Here is a 19,119-nt window from a genome sequence, read left to right on the forward strand (position 1 = left end):
GGCCGAGGCACGATTCGAACCTGCGACCGTAGCTGTCGCGCGGTTCCAGACTGAAGCGCCTAGAACAGCTCGGCCACTCCGGCCGGCAGAATAGCTAGCACCTGGCTTAAAGGCATACGATATTTATTTTTTCCTTAGCTCAGTTCTCTTAATCTTTGATGGAACATCTTAAAATTAATAGAGTGACAAACTCTGCGGTGGAATGCAATCTCTTGATGTAACTTAACGTGTAAAATCAAAGTCGACGAGTCCCGTGCAGCGTCTGGAACGAGACCTACCTGTTGAAATCCTGAGGCAGAGACACGGAGAGGGAGAAAGTGAGTAAGAAGCAGAAAGAACCGGTAGGCGGGGGATGTGGTAGTCCCGCCGCGGGATATTGCCTGCGCCCCCCATCCCCGGACCTTTGTCTCCTGCCGTGTTATTCAATTGTTGCGCCACACTAGCTCTGACTAGGGTTGCCCGCGCTCTGGGACTATCAGTACCGCTACCGAGAGCTGCAGGGTACGTCTGCGCGTCCGAATAAGGGAGAGCGGAACTCGTTGCCTAATCGAGCGTATACCACACATTACAGTCTTTCGACGGCTACAAAAGTCAACTTTACCAGAAGAAATTCATCCGGGTGGCATGTTCGCCAACCAGCTGCACTTCACACTCCATACACCGACGCTCCACGTTTCTCATGGTCTGACTACTGTACGACGTGGCACAACAGTAAGTGATGCGATAGACAGCCTGCAATACGCATATCAAGATCATCCCGATATCCCGAAGATTGGCTAAAATTTACAGACGCGTGAAATTTGGCACGGACTTCAATGCGAGATGCCATTAATAGGTTCCACAACGAAACATTGTCTCGAAATTTGGTAGAAAATCCGAAGAAATTCTGGTCGTATGTCGAGTACACAGGCGGCAAGACGCAGTCAATACCTTCGCTGCGCAGTGCCGATGGTACTATTACCGACGACTGCGCCGCTAAAGCGGAGTTATTGAACGCTGTTTTCCGAAATTCCTTCACCGGGGAAGACCAATGGAATATTCCAGAATTTGAAACACGAACAGCTGCTAGCATGAGTTTCTTAGAAGTAGATACCTTAGGTGTTGCGAAGCAACTCAAATCGCTTGATACGGGCAAGTCTTCAGGTCCAGATTGTATACCGATTAGGTTCCTTTCAGATTACGCTGATACAATAGCTCCCTACTTATCAATCATATACAACCGCTCGCTCACCTGCACCTACAGATTGGAAAATTGCGCAGGTCGCTCCAGTGTTTAAGAAGCGTAGTAGGAGTAATCCATCGAACTACAGACCTATATCATTGACGTCGGTTTGCAGTAGGGTTTTGGGGCATATACTGTATTCAAACATTATGAATCACCTCGAAGGGAACAATCTATTGATACGTATTCAGCATGGTTTCAGAAAACATCGTTCTTGTGCAACGCAGCTAGCTCTTTATTCGCACGAAGTAATGGCCGCTATCGACAGGGGATCTCAAGTTGATTTCGTATTTCTAGATTTCCGGAAAGCTTTTGACACCGTTCCTCACAAGCGACTTCTAATCAAGCTGCGGGCCTATGGGATATCGTCTCAGTTGTGTGACTGGATTCGTGATTTCCTGTCAGGAAAGTCGCAGTTCGTAGTAACAGACGGCAAATCATTGAGTAAAACTGAAGTGATATCAGGTGTTCCCCAGGGAAGCGTCCTGGGACCTCTGCTGTTCCTGATCTATATAAATGACCTGGGTGACAATCTGAGTAGCTCTCTTAGGTTGTTCGCAGATGATGCTGTAATTTACCGTCTACTAAGGTCATTCGAAGACCAGTATTAGTTGCAAAGCGATTTAGAAAAGATTGCTGTATGGTGTGGCAGGTGGCAGTTGACGCTAAATAAGGAAAAGTGTGAGGTGATCCACATGAGTTCCAAAAGACATCCGTTGGAATTCGCTTACTCGATAAATACTACAATTCTCAAGGCTGTCAATTCAACTAAGTACCTGGGTGTTAAAATTGCGAACAACTTCAGTTGGAAAGAACACATAGATAATATTGTGGGGAAGGCGAGCCAAAGGTTGCGTTTCATTAGCAGGACACTTAGAAGATGCAACAAGTCCACTAAAGAGACAGCTTACACTACACTCGTTCGTCCTCTGTTAGAATATTGCTGCGCAGTGTGGGATACTTACCAGGTGGGATTGACGAAGGACATCGAAAGGGTGCAAAAAAGGGCAGCTCGTTTTGTATTATCACGTAATAGGGGAGAGAGGGTGGCAGATATGACACGCGAGTTGGGATGGAAGTCATTAAAGCAAAGACGTTTTTCGTCGCGGCGAGATTTACGAAATTTCAGCCACCAACTTTCTCTTCCGAATGCGAAAATATATTTGTTGAGCCCGACCTACATAGGTAGGAATGATCATCAAAATATAATAAGAGAAATCAGAGCTCGAACAGAAAGGTTTAGGTGTTCGTTTTTCCCGCGCGCTCTTCGGGAGTGGAATGGTAGAGAGAGAGTATGATTGTGGTTCGATGAACCCTCTTCCAGGCACTTAAATGTGAATTGCAGAGTAATCATACATATGTAGATGTAGATGTAGATCCCTTACAAAAATATTTTTTTAAGTCATCAGTGTTCTGACTGGTTTGAATTCCTCTCCAGTGCCAATCTTTTCGCCTCGGAGTAGCAGTTGCAACCTACGTCCCCAGTTATTTGCAGGAAGTATTCAAATCTCTGTCTTGTTCTAGATTTTTTTACATCTGAGAGCTCCCTCCAGTGTCATGTAAGTTATTCTGTGATATCTTCTTCTCATCAGTGTTTTCCATATTACCTCAATCGACGATTTTTTTAGTTTTCCCACAATCCATGTTTCAGTACTATAGAAGATTACGCCCCAAACGTACATTCTCAGAAATTTCTTCCTCAAATTATGGACTATGTTTGATACTAGTATATTTTTCTTGGCCAGGAATGCACTTTTTACCAGTGTTAGTCTGCTTTTTACGGCGTCCTTGCTGCCTAGGTAGCAGGATTCCGTATTTCATCTACTTAATGATCGCCAAGCCTGATGTAAGTTTCTCACTGTTTCCGTTTCTGCTATTTCTCATTCCTTTCTTCTTCGATTTATCTCAGTCCATATTCTGTACTCATTAGACTGTTAATTCTGCTTGGCAGATCTTGTAATTCTTCTTCACTTTCACTTAAGACAGCGATGTCAACAGAGAATCTTATCATTGCTAAACTTTTCCCTCGAATCTTTTCCACTCTTGAACTTTTATTTTATTTCCGTCATTGCTTTTTCGATGAGTGCATTGAACAGTAGGGACAATACATCGCTGCTTTACACCTTAAAAGAGCCACAATCTTACATGATGATCGGAAAACACACTTCCAACCGCGTTCCCGCTGAATACGACCACTTCTTTCAGTAATATTACCTGCGTAAAGCAAAAGGGCCATCCTTAGGTGTCGCCTCGTTACTTAAATCAAACATCCGATTCTCGCTTAGTCGATAGCGCAGCCTGCGTCTGATCCTTAATACACTATAATGTAGTGAACTCGAGAAATTATTTTGTGACATCAGATACCGGTCGCCCCACGTTGTTCGCCAAAAATTGTAGTAAACTGTGGAGAAATTACACTCCTGGAAATGGAAAAAAGAACACATTGACACCGGTGTGTCAGACCCACCATACTTGCTCCGGACACTGCGAGAGGGCTGTACAAGCAATGATCACACGCACGGCACAGCGGACACACCAGGAACCGCGGTGATGGCCGTCGAATGGCGCTAGCTGCGCAGCATTTGTGCACTGCCGCCGTCAGTGTCAGCCAGTTTGCCGTGGCATACGGAGCTCCATCGCAGTCTTTAACACTGGTAGCATGCCGCGACAGCGTGGACGTGAACCGTATGTGCAGTTGACGGACTTTGAGCGAGGGCGTATAGTGGGTATGCGGGAGGCCGGGTGGACGTACCGCCCAATTGCTCAACACGTGGGGCGTGAGGTCTCCACAGTACATCGATGTTGTCGCCAGTGGTCGGCGGAAGGTGCACGTGCCCGTCGACCTGGGACCGGACCGCAGCGACGCACGGATGCACGTCAAGACCGTAGGATCCTACGCAGTGCCGTAGGGGACCGCACCGCCACTTCCCAGCAAATTAGGGACACTGTTGCTCCTGGGGTATCGGCGAGGACCATTCGCAACCGTCTCCATGAAGCTGGGCTACGGTCCCGCACACCGTTAGGCCGTCTTCCGCTCACGCCCCAACATCGTGCAGCCCGCCTCCAGTGGTGTCGCGACAGGCGTGAATGGAGGGACGAATGGAGACGTGTCGTCTTCAGCGATGAGAGTCGCTTCTGCCTTGGTGCCAATGATGGTCGTAAGTCAACTACCCTGGCCAGCAAGATCTCCGGATCTGTCCCCCATTGAGCATGTTTGGGACTGGATGAAGCGTCGTCTCACGCGGTCTGCACGTCCAGCACGAACGCTGGTCCAACTGAGGCGCCATGTGGAAATGGCATGGCTAGCCGTTCCACAGGACTACATCCAGCATCTCTACGATCGTCTCCATGGGAGAATAGCAGCCTGCATTGCTGCGAAAGGTGGATATACACTGTACTAGTGCCGACATTGTGCATGCCCTGTTGCCTGTGTCTATGTGCCTGTGGTTCTGTCAGTGTGATCATGTGATGTATCTGACCCCAGGAATGTGTCAATAAAGTTTCCCCTTCCTGGGACAATGAATTCACGGTGTTCTTATTTCAATTTCCAGGAGTGTATTTTGAAATCAGACACAAAGGGTACAATATTAAGGGGTTCCTGTATGAATATAAAATACTGTTTATATGTTCAAAACATGGAAGAAATGTATTTTCGTGCTGTTTAAAGAAAACAAAACAAAACTATAAATGTCAGGGCCGATTTGACTGGGCGTGGACACGACTCAGTTATTGAGGGGAAGGAGGAGGGAACGAATCGTCTCAGTATTCTTCGTTATCGTTCGTCGTGCAGTGCTGCCGGAGGACCGCTCTACTTCGGTACGACGCGTCGCCTCGGAGCTGTGCTGCACGGGTCGGCTGCCGTCATCAGCAATCGCGGCTTTGCGGCTGGTCCCAGGTACGACCTCCGCGTTGTCTGCCCTTTGTCGGTTGAGTGGCCGAAGCCGTGCTGTCACGGGGTCGGAAGGCGGATGTTGGCGATGGGTGGAAGAGCGCCCACGTCTTCTCGCTTTGGCGGGGTTTCCACGAATCCCCCTTTTCGCTTCTCTTCCATCTTTCAGCTCAACTCCTAAGTTTTATTCCTTTCGGCGTGGTCGTCTGCGGACGACATTTTCAGTGTAGCCCAATGACAGATCGCCGTTTCATTGCCACGCCTCTCCGTGCAGGATGGAAATTTTCTATCTGGTGTGTGCTGGCGTGTGCCTCGCGCTGAGCAGCTACACAACACTTCTTTATAACCGCTCTCTCTCTGCGTGGGACCTGGACAGACTCGTGTTTGCCGGCCTGTGTGGCCGAGAGGTTCTAGGCGCTTCGGCCTGGAACCGTGCGATCTCTACGATCACAGGTTCGAATCCTGCCTCGGGCATGGATGTGTGTGATGTCCTTAGGTTAGTTAGGTCTAAGTAGTAGGGGACTGATGACCTCAGATGTTAAGTCCCATAGTGCTCAGAGTCATTTGAACCATTTTTTGAGCCTCATGTTTGGCCTCCGTCTCAAAATATGCCGGCGTCCATCATTTACAAGGAATGCCATCGTTGTCGAAGAAAACATCTTAAGAATCTTTCACGCGGGATTAGCCGAGCGGTCCCGGCAGAGGTTCGAGTCCTCCCTCGGGCATGTGTGTGTGTGTTTGTCCTTAGGATAATTTATGTTAAGTAGTGCGTGACCTTAGCAGTTAAGTCCCATAAGATTTCACACACAAGAATTTTTCTTTCACACGCCTCCCTGCGCCAATTCCCCGCGATTTTTTTTTTTTCGTGCTCCTCCCTGAGCCCGTGGGGTGCTGTAATTGTCGGCACATCCCTGATTCCTAAGGCAGGTAAAATGACTGTCGCAAAGCCAGAAGAACTCAGATGTTTTCGCGCGTACTTTCTTGGCGTTCCGTCCTAATGGCTGCAGATGTCCATCAGTTCTTGATACGGCAAACTTCTCGTTGTCAGACAGGCCCTTCGCACCGTGTCCCTCTTTGAGCGAGGCGCGGACGTCGGCTGGCTTCCCGCTGTGTGCTCGCAGAATGACTGCAGCCCGCGGCTCACCCCAGAGAGTCCGGCCCCTTCCTCCTCCACGGCCAATCGCAGCGAAAATGGCTCTGAGCACTATGGGACTTAACAAATAGTTCAAATGGCTCTGAGCACTATGGGACTTAACAAATGGTTCAAATGGCTCTGAGCACTATGGGACTTAACAAATGGTTCTAATGGCTCTGAGCACTATGGGACTTAACAAATAGTTCAAATGGCTCTGAACACTATGGGACTTAACAAATGGTTCAAATGGCTCTGAGCACTATGGGACTTAACAAATGGTTCTAATGGCTCTGAGCACTATGGGACTTAACAAATGGTTCAAATGGCTCTGAGCACTATGGGACTTAACAAATGGTTCTAATGGCTCTGAGCACTATGGGACTTAACAAATGGTTCTAATGGCTCTGAGCACTATGGGACTTAACATCTGTGGTCATCAGTCCCCTAGAACTTAGAACTACTTAAACCTAACGAACCTAAGGAAAATACAAACATCCATGGCCGAGGCAGGATTCGAACCTGCGACCGTAGCGGTCACTCGGTTCCAGACTGAAGCGCCTAGAACCACATGGCCACACCTGCCGTTTGGGACTTAACAGCTGTGGTCATTGTTGTTGTTGTTGTGGTCTTCAGTCCTGAGACTGGTTTGATGCAGCTCTCCATGCTAATCTATCCTGTGTAAGCTTCTTCATCTCCCAGTACCTACTGCAACCTACATCCTTCTGAATCTGTTTAGTGTATTCATCTCTTGGTCTCCCTGTACGATTTTTACCCTCCACGCTGCCCTCCAATGCTAAATTTGTGATCCCTTGATGCCTCAAAACTTGTCCTACCAACCGATCCCTTCTTCTAGTCAAGTTGTGCCACAAACTTCTCTTCTCCCCAATCCTATTCAATACCTCCTCATTAGTTACGTGATCTACCCATCTAATCTTCAGCATTCTTCTGTAGCACCACATTTCGAAAGCTTCTATTCTCTTCTTGTCCAAACTGGTTATCGTCCATGTTTCACTTCCATACATGGCTACACTCCATACAAATACTTTCAGAAACGACTTCCTGACACTTAAATCTATACTCGATGTCAACAAATTTCTCTTCTTCAGAAACGATTTCCTTGCCATTGCCAGTCTACATTTTATATCCTCTCTACTTCGACCATTATCAGTTATTTTACTCCCTAAATAGCAAAACTCCTTTACTACTTTAAGTGTCTCATTTCCTAATCTAATCCTCTCAGCATCACCCGATTTAATTGGACTACATTCCATTATCCTCGTTTTGCTTTTGTTGATGTTCATCTTATATCCTCCTTTCAAGACACTGTCCATTGCGTTCAACTGCTCTTCCAAGTCCTTTGCTGTCTCTGACAGAATTACAATGTCATCGGCGAACCTCAAAGTTTTTACTTCTTCCCCATGAATTTTAATACCTACTCCGAATTTTTCTTTTGTTTCCTTTACTGCTTGCTCAATATACAGATTGAATAACATCGGGGAGAGACTACAACCCAACCACTGCTTCCCTTTCATGCCCCTCGACTCTTATAACTGCCATCTGGTTTCTGTACAAATTGTAAATAGCCTTTCGCTCCCTGTATTTTACCCCTGTCAACTTCAGAATTTGAAAGAGAGTATTCCAGTTAACGTTGTCAAAAGCTTTCTCTAAGTCTACAAATGCTAGAAACGTAGGTTTGCCTTTTCTTAATCTTTCTTCTAAGATAAGTCGTAAGGTTAGTATTGCCTCACGTGTTCCAACATTTCTACGGAATCCAAACTGATCTTCCCCGAGTTCCGCTTCTGTGGTCTAACCTAAGCACATCACACACATCCATGCCCGAGGCAGGATTCGAACCTGCGACCATAGCGGTCACGCGGTTCCAGACTGAAGCGCCTAGAACCGCACGGCCAACGGGCCGGCTGCTCGCGGCGACTTCGCCAAAGTGGCTGCAGTATTACAACAACCATTCTCACGAAAGACAACTTCGAAACGATCTGACTTGCACGGTATGAAATGACGTGGACTCTATAAGCCGTTACGAAGTACACGCTTTACGCCCAGCCAGATGGTGCCAGCTGTCAGCGTGCAGGTACAAACAAGTATGAGTTGACTTCCTGTAAACGGCACGTCCCCACCATCAGCCTCTCCCGCCCACACATCAAGGAATGGTGTTACTCATCATTTTACACCGCGAAAGCGAAGCCATCGGGTGGACTGAATTCAGGTGATATAAAAAAAAACTGCTTGAAAGAAAACACTTAAAGTAGTAAAGGAGTCTTGCTATTTGGGGAGCAAAATAACTGATGATGGTCGAAGTAGAGAGGATATAAAATGTAGACTGACAATGGCAAGGAAAGCGTTTCTGAATAAGAGAAATTTTGTTAACATCGAGTGTAGATTTAAGTTTCAGGAAGTAGTTTCTGAAAGAATTTGTATGGAGTGTAGCCATGTATGGAAGTGAAACATGGACGACAAATAGTTTAGACAAGAAGAGAATAGAAGCTTTCGAAATGTGGTGCTACAGAAGAATGTTGAAGATTAGGTGGGTAGATCACGTAACTAATGAGGAGGTATTGAATAGGATTGGGGAGAAGAGAAGTTTGTGGCACAACTTGACTAGAAGAAGGGATCGGTTGGTAGGACAAGTTTTGAGGCATCAAGGGATCACAAATTTAGCATTGGAGGGCAGCGTGGAGGGTAAAAATCGCAGAGGGAGACCAAGAGATGAATACACTAAGCAGATTCAGAGGGATGTAGGTTGCAGTAGGTACTGGGAGATGAAGAAGCTTACACAGGATAGATTAGCATGGAGAGCTGCATCAAACCAGTCTCAGGACTGAAGACCACAACAACAACAGATGAGAGCTAGCAACTAGAGTTTCGTCTGCATACAGATGTGATGCACATGTGTTGGCAAACAAGTAATAAAAATATCAGGAAAATTAGATGATTTATTTATTCAAGAGATTGAGCTTCATAAGCTGAGCACGTCAATAGCGCGGTTCGTTCACCTCTGACCCTTAGATAAGGAGTTATTTAGTTTGGCGTTGATTGACAAAGTTTTTGAACGTCCTCCTGAGGGATACCGTGCCAAATTCTGTCCAATTGTCGCGTCAGATCGTCAAAATTCCATGCTGGTCGAAGGGCCTTGCCCATAATGCTCCAAACTTTCTCAATTTGGGAGAGATCCGACGACCTTGCTGGGCGAGGTAGTGTTTAACATGCACGAAGAGAAGCAGTAGAAACCCTCGCCATGTTTGGGCGGCCACTATCTCGCTGAAATGTAAGCCCATTGTGACTTGCCATGAAGGGCGACGAAACGGAGCGTAGAATATTGTCGATGTATCGCTGTGGTGTCAGGGCGATGGATGACAACCAAAGGGGTGCTGCTATGAAAAGTCATGGCACCAAAGACCATCACTCCTGGTTCTTGGGCTGTATGGCGAGTGACAGTCATGGAAATTCAACTGAAAGCGGTACTCATTACTGAAGACGATTCTACTTCAGTTCATAAGATTCCAGGCCAGAGAGGTTTCTGGAGACACTGCGGACAGTTGTGTAATACCAGCCCGTCTGTCTCCCGCCATACGGCCTGACAACAAGGAGTGATGGAGTGGGGCGCCATTTCTTCTCATAGGAAGGGCCGCATCCCTACAGCACAACGGTACGTCGACGGCATGTTGAGGCGCTTTACAGCAAGCCGTACTGGTCCTACATTTTAGCAAGATAATGTCCGCAACACACGGCGAGTGTTTCAACTCCTTGTTTTACATGTTTACCATATACTACATTGCCTCCGGATCCCTCCCCAGTTTAAAACGTTTGGAGCATTATGTGCAGGGCCCTACAAACGGATCGAGATTTTTACTCTGTAACGCGCCAATTGGACAGAAATTGGCATGCTATCCCTTAGGAGGACGTACAACAACTGTATTATTCAATGCCAAGCGGAATAATTACTTGCATAAGTGCCACAGGTGGACCAATGCGTTACGCATTATCGAGTTACTCTGTTTGTGAAGCCCTTTCTCTTGAACAAATCATCCAGATTAACTGAAATTGTAATCATTTCTTTACCTCACGATGTGCATCATATCTACTGGTTTCCCCCCCCTTGTATCTAAAGAAATGCAAGCAGGTTTCAACACCACCGAATCATGGGCACATTCATCTAAATTTTCCGTAAACAGATAGTCAATAATAGGTGACAAAGGGGTCCATAATGCAATTTCGTCTGACTGTTCATAAACGGCAGTCGAGATTAAATTAGTGACCTTGAAAATGGAGCTTTTTGTTTCAGTTCTACTTGGATTTCTGGTCTGTTCCTGGTCAAACTACAGTGGAAGACACACAGTGGTGTTTGCTCACCAGCTGGTAATTAACATTCACTGTCGATAGCTTCTGACGTTGGTCTTCTTTGATTGTGTGGTGGCGTTAACTGAGTGCGGTGTGCGTGTTGTCTTTCTGCATATCTCCAGGAGGGGAATACAACGAGAACTCCAGAGATTATGACAAATGGAAAAGAAAGAAGAAGGAAAACTTATTGAGGATTGGGACTTCGAATGTTTTAACCCTTCTCCAGAAAGGGAAATTAGAAAACGCCAAACATGAAATGACAAGAAACGAATTGGATGTACTCGGCATGTGTGAGGTGTGATGGGGTGGTAGTGGAGAACTAGAAAGTGCCGACTTCCAATTATGCTATTCACTTGAAGATAAAAGTGGAATGTATGGGGCTGGAATTTTGATAGGTAGAAGACTGAAGGACAAGGTTATCAAAGTTGAATATCTTAATGGAAGAATAACGATGATGAGACTGAAAGGGAAAAAGAAAGACTTACTTATCATCTAGGTCTATATGCCAACAAGTAATCATTCAGATGAAGAGGTAGAAGAATGTTATGAGAACACAGAAAACTTAGCAGAGAGAAAGAAAAAGTGCATGTATTGCTATAATGGGTGATTGGAATGCGGTAGTTGGTGAAGGATCAGGAGGAAAAGCTCTGGGAAAATTTGGACTGGGAGAAAGATATGACAGAGGGCAAAGATTGTTGGAATACTGCAACGAAAATTTCATGGTAGTTAGCCGGCCGCTGTGGCCTAGCAGTTATAGGCGCTTCAGTCCGGAACCGCGCTGCTGCTACGGTCGGAGGTTCGAATCCTGCCTTGGGCATGGATGTGTGTGATGTCCTTAGGTTAGTGAGGCTTGTTCTAAGTCTAGGGAACTGATGACCTCAGATATTAAGTCCCATAGTACTTAGAGCCATTTGAACCATTGAATCATGGTAGTTGGAAATACTCTATTTGATAACCGCAAAAGACGACGGTATACTTGGATATCTCTATTTGACAACAAAAGATATAAATTGATTACATAACGATATAACAAAGATGCCTTAAGAGTGTCAAAAGTTATCCAGGGGCAGATATATATTCAGATCATATATTAGTAGTAGCTAAATTGAAAAGAACCCGGAAAGGACAGAAGAGAGAGCACATTAATTTTGAGAAACTGAAAGACGAAAGCAATTGCCAAAAATTAGAGAATGCACGACGCAAGGACAGGAAACGGAATGCACAGAAGGAAGATGGGATCGTTTTAAAAATGGGATCAAAAAGGAAGCTAAGGAAACGCTTGGAGTCACGGAGAGGAAAAAAGTAAAGAAAGAATGGGTAACACCAGATATGATAACCAAGTTGGATGACCGCAAGAAATGAAAAACTGTAAACACAGAAGAAGGGAAGTGCAACTACAGGATGTTAAATAATGATTTAAGAAGGGAGACAGAAAAAGCAAAGGAGAAATGTCTGACAGAAAAGTGTGACAAGAAAGAGAAATTAGAGAAAGAAGGAAAATATGATTTGATGTCAGAAGAAGCAATGGATTTGACATTCAGGGAAAAGAGGAACAACAATGGACTACAGGAAGTAGAGGCACCAGACGGTAAAATGGTGAGTGAACCCCAGGAAACAATGAGAAGATGCGAAGAATATATAGGAGGACGCTCAAAACAAGGCTATATGGAAAGCTGAATTGCGTAATATGAGATGAACAATTTGGTTTCAGGCGAGGACTGGGAACTAGAGATGCGATTGGGCTACTGAGAATGGTAGAGGAGAGATACAGGGAGAAGAAAAGGAAGGTGTATGTTGTGTTCATTGATCTTGAGAAGGTTTTTGACTGTATCAGATGGGACAAACTGATGGAAATCCTAAGGAAACATGGAGTTGACTGGAGGGATAGACAGCTAATTAGAAATTTATATTTGAAGCAGAGGGCAAGAGTAAGAATAGAAGGTGTGATGAGTGAAGAAATTGAACTGGGAAGAGGTGTAAGACAAGGTTGTTGTGTATCACCATCTCTGTTCAATATCTATCTCGAGGAAGTTTCCAGAATGAGATTTTCACTCTGCAGCGGAGTGTGCGCTGATACGAAACTTCCTGGCAGATTAAAACTGTGTGCACCGACCGAGACTCGAACTCGGGACCTTTGCCTTTCGCGGGCAAGTGCTCTACCATCTTTCTTTTTTTTCATTTTTTTCGTTTTTGATCGTTGTGTTTGTTCGTTGCGGACGTCACATGACATCCGGTGAAGTTCGCTTGTTGATCCTTCCACTCAGTTTTTTTATTACAGAGGCCATCCAGCTCTCTGACCGAACACGCTGAGCTACCGTGCCGGCATCTGTTAAAAAATGTGGAACGCTTCACGATTTTGCGTGTCATCCTTGCGCAGGGGCCATGCTAATCTTCTCTGTATCGTTCCAATTTTAGTATATGTACCGCCGAAACGAGTACGAACTCGGGACCTTTTCCTTTCGCGGGCAAGTGCTCTACCATCTGAGCTACGGAAGCACGACTCACGCCCGGCCCTCACAGCTTTACTTCTGCCAGTATCTCGTCTCCTACCTTCCAAACTTTACAGAAGCTCTCTTGTGGACCTTGCAGAACTAGCACTCCTGAGAGAAAGAATACTGCGGAGACATGGCTTAGCCAGGTCCCGAGTTCGAGTCTCGGTCGGTGCACACATTTTTAATCTGCCAGGAAGTTTCATATCAGCGCACACTCCGTTGCAGAGTGAAAATCTCATTCTGGAAACATCCCCCAGGCTGTAGCTAAGCCATGTCTCTGCAGTATCCTTTCTTTCAGGAGTGCTAGTTCTGCAAGGTCCGCAAGAGAGCTTCTGTAAAGTTTGGAAGGTAGGAGACGAGATACTGGCAGAACTAAAGCTGTGAGGCCCGGGTGTGAGTCGTGCTTCGGTAGCTCAGATAGTAGAGCACTTGCCCGCGAAAGGCAAAGGTCCCGAGTTCGAGTCTCGGTCGGTGCACACAGTTTTAATCTGCCAGGAAGTTTCATATCTGGAGGAAATTATTGATGAAAGTTTTGACGGACGGAGAGGAGTTTGTATAGGGGGTCGGAGAGTGGAGTGTATAAGATTTGCAGATAACATGGTTGTGATGGCAGAGAGTGCAAGAGAGATGGAACAAATGTTGGATGATCTGAACACAAAAATAGAAGAATATGGAATGAAGATTAACAAGAAGAAAACGAAAAGCATGGTAACTGGAGGAAAGGGGAGAAAATGCCGTATGAAAATAGGGGAGAGGAAATAGAGCAAGTGAATAACCTCAACTACTTGGAACGTGTAATAATGGGTGATATGTTTTGTTCAAAAGAAATTAGGAAAAGAATTGCAATGGCAAAAGAAGGATTCAAGAGGAAACAACAATTACTTTGCGGACCACTAAACAAAGATCTGAGGAAAGGACTTGCCAAATGTTACATCTGGAGCGTTGCACTGTATGGTGCGGAGACCTGGACATCGAGGAGGGAAGATGGAAGAAGACTGGAGGCACTAGATATGTAGACATGGAGAAAAACAGAAAAAGTGAAATGGAAAGAATGAGTAAGGAATGAAGAAGTATTAAGAAGATTTGGAGAAGAAAGAAACATGCTGAAAGTCATCAGAAAGAGACAACGGAACTGGATTGGACGTTATTTGAGGAGGCACTGTTTACTGAAGGAATGGTGGAGGGAAAAAGGGGAATGGAAGAGGAAAAAGAAGATATCAAATGCTGGACAGTATCAAAGGAGAAATGAAAAGACTGACTAAAGTGGAAGAGGCTTAACCCGTGACTAGACCTGGCATAAGGCTATTACTACTTTGTTATACCTACTACCAACATTTGTCAAAAGCATTCTCTAGTAAATGTGGATTTCCCTTCAATATAAATTCTACGAGAAGTCGTAGGACCAGTAGTGCCTCAAGTGTTACTACATTTCATCTACATCTACCTCTACATCTACGTGGATACTCCGCAAATCACACTGAAGTGCCTGGCAGAGGGTTCATCGAACCACCTTCACAATTCTCTATTAGTCCAATCTCGTATAGAGCGCAGAAATTCCAAACCGATCTACTGCGAGTCACTTCAACCAGTTTTTTTTTTTTCGTTCTTCTGTGAAATACAGTAGTTATTGTCAGTATTTTGCAAACGTGACCTTATAAAGTGAAGGTATGGTATTAATGACACCTGTCAGCACGTGCTTTTGTCTTGAAGACTGCAATAATGGAAAATGCAGAATACGTAAATTGTAAATCTAAGGACTAAAACAATAGAACCACCTCGCAGGTCCGGCAATGTGCAAGAGTGATGGAAATGAAATCGGTAATAAAAGCAAGAAAAATAAGAAGCTCATGATACCAACTCTGTTTGACGTCAAAACTTCGTGCCACTATGAGACTCACATCCGGCATTCCGGGCTGCTACCCTAGAATTTTCCGTTGATGCCAGTGTTGGACACACGAGGCCGTGACTCGAGACGTGGTTTTGATGGGAGGTCACACAACAGACAGGAGGGAGTAATTGGCTGCAGCTTTGGCGGAGTCTGTACTCCTCGAGCCGTTCTTCCGTTGTCTGCCTGCCCTGCTGTTATTGGAGGCGGCCGGCTAATGGATATAAAAACTCGTCGGCTCGCATCAAAGGCGGCGGCGTCGAGGGGGTCGCGAGGATAAAAGAGGCGCAGGCGGCACGCGCTTCACGATCCGCGACCCGTTTTGTAATTACAGAAAAATGTCGCGGGCCTCTCTTCTGACGGCGATCCTTATGTTGAAATAATCATTGCGGAACGGTACGTAGCTTCACGTTGAGATGGGGTGGTAAGAAGCGTCATTGTACCGTGAACACTGGGGGCTGCAGGGAGAGTTGGAATTGAAAACAGTTACACCACTGCAATACGTTCAACAACATACACGATCGTGATCTTGGACATCATCTCTCTGTGTCTCTCTCTCTCTCTCTCTCTCTCTCTATCTATCTACCTACCTATCTCTTTCTGTCGATAACGCACACACACACACACACACACACACACACACACACACACACACACACACACATACACACACACATATATATATATATATATATATATATATATATATATATATATATATATATATATATATATATATGATGTTATGCGGACATGTGTCCGGAAACGCTTAATTTCCATGTTAGAGCTCATTTTAGTTTCGTCAGTAACCTGATCAAATTGTAAATTTTCACAATCAACATGTGTGGGCTGACGAGAATTCGCACGCAATTGTGCAATCACGTCATCATCACAGATTTTCTGTGAACGTCTGGGCGGGCATTGTTGGTGATGTCTTGATTGGGCCCCATGTTCTTCCACCTACGCTCAATGGAGCACGTTATCATGATTTCATACGGGATACACTACCTGAACTGCTAGAACATGTGCCTTTGAAAGTACGACACAACATGTGGTTCATGCACGATGGAGCTCCTGCACATTTCAGTCGAAGTGTTCGTACGCTTCTCAACAACAGATTCGGTGACCGATGGATTGGTAGAGGCGAACCAATTCCATGGCCTCCACGCTCTCCTGGGGGCATTTGAAAGCTCTTGTCCACGCAACCCCGGTACCAAATGTAGAGACTCTTCGTGCTCATATTGTGGACGGCTGTGATACAATACGCCATTCTCCAGGGCTGCATAAACGCATCAGGGATTCCATGCGACGGAGGGTGGATGCATGTATCCTCGCTAACGGAGGACATTTTGAACATTTCCTGTAACAAAGTATTTGTAGTCACGCTGGTACGTTCTGTTGCTGTGTGTTTCCGTTCCATGATTAATGTGATTTGAAGAGATGTAATAAAATGAGCTCTAACATGGAAAGTAAGCGTTTCCGGACACATGTCCACATAACATATTTCTTTGTGTGTGAGGAATGTTTCCTGAAAGTTTGGCCGTACCTTTTTGTAACACCATATATATATGCTCGTGAGTGTGCCTGCATTACAAGACAAAGCAGTCCGCCCTCGGTAGCTGAATCGAGGATTGTCTGCAGAGCATATGCCGATGACGTTGCATTTATTGTCAAAGACAACGACGAGATAGAGAAAGCACTCGACATAATAAACAAATATGAACAAGTATCTGGTGCGAAAATGAATAGGAATAAGTCTGGCATAATGAATATTGGAAGCGGATTAGGAGTTCCCATTCATGGGCCAATAAAGGAAATTGTCACCATGACATGTCTTGGAGTGGAATACACAAGAAATATTCGGCAGACCATCGCAGTTAATTACAGAAGAATCCTCAACACCATCCGTGCCTGTATACGTCAGCACAATCTCCGTACTCTTGATGAGATACAAAGAGTGGCTCTCGTCAACATCTATTTGTCCTCTAAATTAAATTACGTGGCTCAAGCCCTGCCAATGCCGAGGGAAGTGGCGAACAGGATTTTGGCTGCTTTTGGCCATTTCGTCAGCCGCGGCCACATCTTCAAAGTCAAGTACCAGACATTGACTCTACCGACTGGGAATGGTGGATTGAATCTCACAGACGTGTACAATAAAGCACAAGCATTGTACGTCTGTAAAACATATAAACTGTGGAAGCGGTCAGTCGACAGTGTCACCGCATTCTTGTTAAATGAAATAGCGCCGGTCAGCCAGGACGCCCCAATAGACGTTCACCACATCCCAAATGAACTTTACCACCTAAAACATTTCTTCGTAGAGTATAGCTACATTGGACTGGGAACACCCGAGAAAGATGTCATCAAAGTCAAGAAAATATACCAAAACTTAATGAACTTTCAGACCAAGAACATCATAGAACAAAAATACGTCGGTCACTCTTGGCATGATATCTGGAGGAACATACATCACCCATATTTACCAACAAAAGTGCGGTCATTGTGGTACTACTTTGTGAATAGGAAATTTCCAACAAACTCCAGGCTACATTCCATTCACCTGGCTGATTCCCCTTTGTGTACCATTTGCAACCTGATTGATACGGATGAACATCAATTTGTCTGTGGAAATGCGAATAATATATGGTTGTCAATCAGAAAAAAATTAGCAACTATGCAGAGAAAACCGCCGTATTTGATAACGCCAGCGTGCCTTTTATACCCAGAAGAGGAGTTATACCCCACCTGGAAGAAAAATGCCGTCAACTGGTTGAAGGGACACGCAGTATTTTACCTGCTGTCCAGTAAAGAAAGGAGCGAAGAAGATTTTTGGACGTACATTTCCGACCAGCATCACAAGCTACTACGCATGAATAATTATTATGATACATACGCCAACTTCCTGAGAAGAACAGTCATGTGAACTCCATTTTCGATGATGCGATTCAGAACATGAAGAAACGAGAGACAATTTGATCTTTGAAAAACAAATACGATCAAGTGACGAACATCACTATCTGGTTTAGACTTGGATTTTTTTTTTTTTTTTTTTTTTTTTTCTAAAATGCCAAGGAACCTTTGCTTTATTACTTTTAAATGTCAGTTGAAAAATATGTACTACTGTAGAATGTTATGACTAAAAAACGCCCGGGTTCTCGGGTTCGATTCCCGGCGGGGAGTACCTTGGTTTATTTTATTTTTTTTTAACTTATTTGTTTTAATGTTTAAATATGAGGGAATTTGGGCAATATAGAGCTTCAGTGATTATTCTAAATACATTGCATGATTTAATTTTTTTTTTTTTTAAGTTATTGGCTATAACGTTTAAGGAAAAGGAAATTTTGTTTAATTTAGAATCTCAGTAACTACCTTTAAATATTTTGAATAATCTTAAGTTTTTTGAAAGGTTATTGCTTCTGATGTTTTACAAAAGAAAAGGAAGTTAACATTCTAAAAATTTGCATGTTAGTACAGTTTGAAGCATTATGTGTTTTAATGTTCAAGAAAAGGAAATTACAAGTTTTCTGTATACCTGTATATCCCTGTGTAAACTAAGAAAACCAATAAATGTTCTGTTATTGTGAAAAAAAAAAAAAAAAAAAAAAAAAAAATGGTCAGCCTGACGGATTGTCAATCCTCCAATCGTTTGGGCCCGGGTTCGATTCCCGGCTGTGTCGGGAAATTTTCTCCGCCCAGGGACTGCGTGTTGTGCTGTCCTCATCATCATACTATCATCCTCATCGACTGCAGGTCGCCGAAGTGGCGTTAAATTGAAAGACCGGCACCTGGCGAACGGCCTGCCCTACAGCGGGCCCTCGCCATACGATTAAATAAATAAATAAATGACAAAGTAAATAGTTCTCAGTTATGGTAAAGTACGTGAAGCGAGTGCCCTTAGCGAGGCAAGAGTGGTCATTACAGAAACATCAGAGTAAATATTATGAATGTATTTTCTGTTCAAATAATTTCGCTAGAGACTCACACGAACGATTCTTAGTATTGAGACCAATTCGCGATCGAAAGAAAAGAATCTCGCAGTGAGTAAACAAACTGAGGTGCGCTTGTCCCTAAGTTATGGAGGAGAAATTAGCGAATTTTGCGAAGAAGCCAGTAATTTTTTGTCTTCATAGGTGCCGAAAT

At 44.5% G+C, this 19,119-nt stretch overlaps 1 non-coding gene across 1 annotated transcript; it reads right to left on the minus strand.

Moving 5' to 3' along the window:
- Window positions 1–12,934: 12,934 nt before the first annotated feature.
- On the minus strand, window positions 12,935–13,041 carry LOC126425535 (U6 spliceosomal RNA). Its single transcript, XR_007576371.1, has one exon. It is a non-coding gene; the product is annotated as a U6 spliceosomal RNA (small nuclear RNA).
- Between the last annotated feature and the right edge of the window lie 6,078 nt (window positions 13,042–19,119).

Source organism: Schistocerca serialis, chromosome 10 (assembly GCF_023864345.2).
Source record: "Schistocerca serialis cubense isolate TAMUIC-IGC-003099 chromosome 10, iqSchSeri2.2, whole genome shotgun sequence".
In the NCBI taxonomy this organism is placed as follows: Eukaryota; Metazoa; Arthropoda; class Insecta; order Orthoptera; family Acrididae; genus Schistocerca; species Schistocerca serialis.